At 53.0% G+C, this 1,927-nt stretch overlaps 1 pseudogene across 1 annotated transcript in view; it reads right to left on the reverse strand.

Moving 5' to 3' along the window:
- Positions 1 to 1,927, reverse strand: part of LOC308169351 (FHF complex subunit HOOK-interacting protein 1A-like) — a 9,433-nt pseudogene continuing 7,506 nt past the window's right edge. The window contains exons 11-14 of the transcript in view: positions 1,622 to 1,927; positions 941 to 1,131; positions 509 to 629; positions 1 to 227 (exon numbers count right to left, since the gene is read on the reverse strand). The exon at positions 1,622 to 1,927 is cut by the window's right edge and continues 551 nt beyond it. The product of the transcript in view is annotated as an FHF complex subunit HOOK-interacting protein 1A-like (transcript). The remainder of the gene's footprint in view (positions 228 to 508; positions 630 to 940; positions 1,132 to 1,621) is intronic.

A 1,927-nucleotide genomic window follows, 5' to 3' on the forward strand; every position in this document is an offset into this window, starting at 1 on the left:
CTACTCCTCTCTTGGACAGTCTGGTACGATGGCGTGTTCTTGGGCGATGGCGGCCAGCTCTTTGAGGAACTCTGCGTAGAGGACCGTGGCAAACACTCTGTCCCTGGCCTGGGGAGGGATCTTGGGGCAGGGGGGGATGCCCCGGGGGGGGCGCCCAGGGACACACTGCCCGTTAGGGGGCCAGCTGCCCCCCCCCTCACCCCCCCCATGGGACTCCTGCATCAACTCTGAGAGAGAAGGAGAGAGAAGGGTCAGTGGGTGTGTGTGTGTGTGTGTGTGAGAGAGAGAGAGAGAGTTAAAGAGTTAAAGAGAGATAGAGAGCGATAGAGAAAGAGAGTGAGAGAGCGAAAGAGGGAGAGAGAGAGGTAAAGAGAGAGAAAGAGATAGGTATAAAGAGAAACAGAGACAGAGCAGTATAGAGAGAGAGTTGAAGAGAGTGAGAGGTATATATGGAGAGGTGAAGAGAGAGAGAGAGAGAGAGAGGTATATATAGAGAGTGTGTAGTGACCTCTGACTCTCAGGGCCTCGTCCCTGGCCAGTAGGTATCTCCAGGCCTCTCTGACAGTGGAGGGGAAGTCTGGTCTGGCTGCTGCATACTGCTCTATCTGGGCCCGCACGGACACCAGCACCTACACACACACACACACACACACACACATACGCACACACACACGCACACACACACACACACACGTATGCACGCACACACACACATACATGTGCACACACACACGCACACCCACACACGCACGCATGCACATACACACACACGCAATTAGACAGTTAGCTTCATATATATACAGTACATATATATATATATACATCTAAACATACACAACTTACACCAGCGTACACAAACTGCACACACACATCTGGGAGGTTAGATACACAAATTATTTTTAAACACACACGCACACACCCCAAGCCCCTGTGTGTGTACCTGGTAGAGTGTGCGTACGTGCGGCTGGTGCGGGGGGTGTGTGTGTGTGTGTGTGTTGAGCAGGAAGGCGTGCAGCAGGGGCTGCGGGTAGGTGGCCAGCTGGGCCAGGAGGCCCGTCACTAACAGGTTGACAGGGATGCAGTTCTCCAGAAGGTTCTCCAGACGAGACAGCAGAACACTGATGAACGGACCTGCGGGACCAGAACACAGACCACTTAGAACTTAGCAGGGGAGGCTGGTGGAGGTAGAAATCGGAGGATGGGCTCGATGTAATGCATGGAATGGAATGGAAAGAATGATATCTGATGTAATGAATGGATCTGATGCCAGTCTCAGTTTTGGTATTACTAGACCGTAGCGCTGCCTTTGACACTGTAGACCACGACATTCAAATAACTAGACTAAAAACCTGGGTAGGACTTTCGGGCTCTGCCCTAAACTGGTTTAGATCCTACCTACAGAACAGAAGCTACTATGTCTCCACAGTACTCAGACTATTGTACCCTAAGTTCTAAGTACTCAGACTATTGTACCCTAAGTTCTAAGTACTCAGACTATTGTACCCTAAGTTCTAAGTACTCAGACTATTGTACCCTAAGTTCTAAGTACTCAGACTATTGTACCCTAAGTTCTAAGTACTCAGACACACCTAAACTCTTTCCAGTAGTGCTGTTCTCTCACCAGTGAAGGGCACCCCGTGGTTCCTGCCCCCTGTGCTGTTCTGGGCAGGGTCCAGACTGTTCTCTGGGTCTGGATCAGCCTCCTCTGGTTCCTCTGAGTCCACACAGAGCCAGCTGAGCCCCTCCCCTTCCTCCTCTAGCCCCGCCCCCTCAGACAGAGCCAACACACGCCACCTCAGCCTGCCGAGGTCATCGGTGACGTCGTCACATTCCGGCTCCGCCCCCAGCGAGCGCATGAGCTCCCGGTACTGGGACAGGAAGTCGTCGCCGGCCGGGGTCGCGGCGGGGTCAGCGGTCGTGTTACGGT

The sequence above is a fragment of the Nansenia antarctica genome (genome assembly GCF_963989245.1).
Source record: "Nansenia antarctica genome assembly, chromosome: 13".
In the NCBI taxonomy this organism is placed as follows: Eukaryota; Metazoa; Chordata; class Actinopteri; order Argentiniformes; family Microstomatidae; genus Nansenia; species Nansenia antarctica.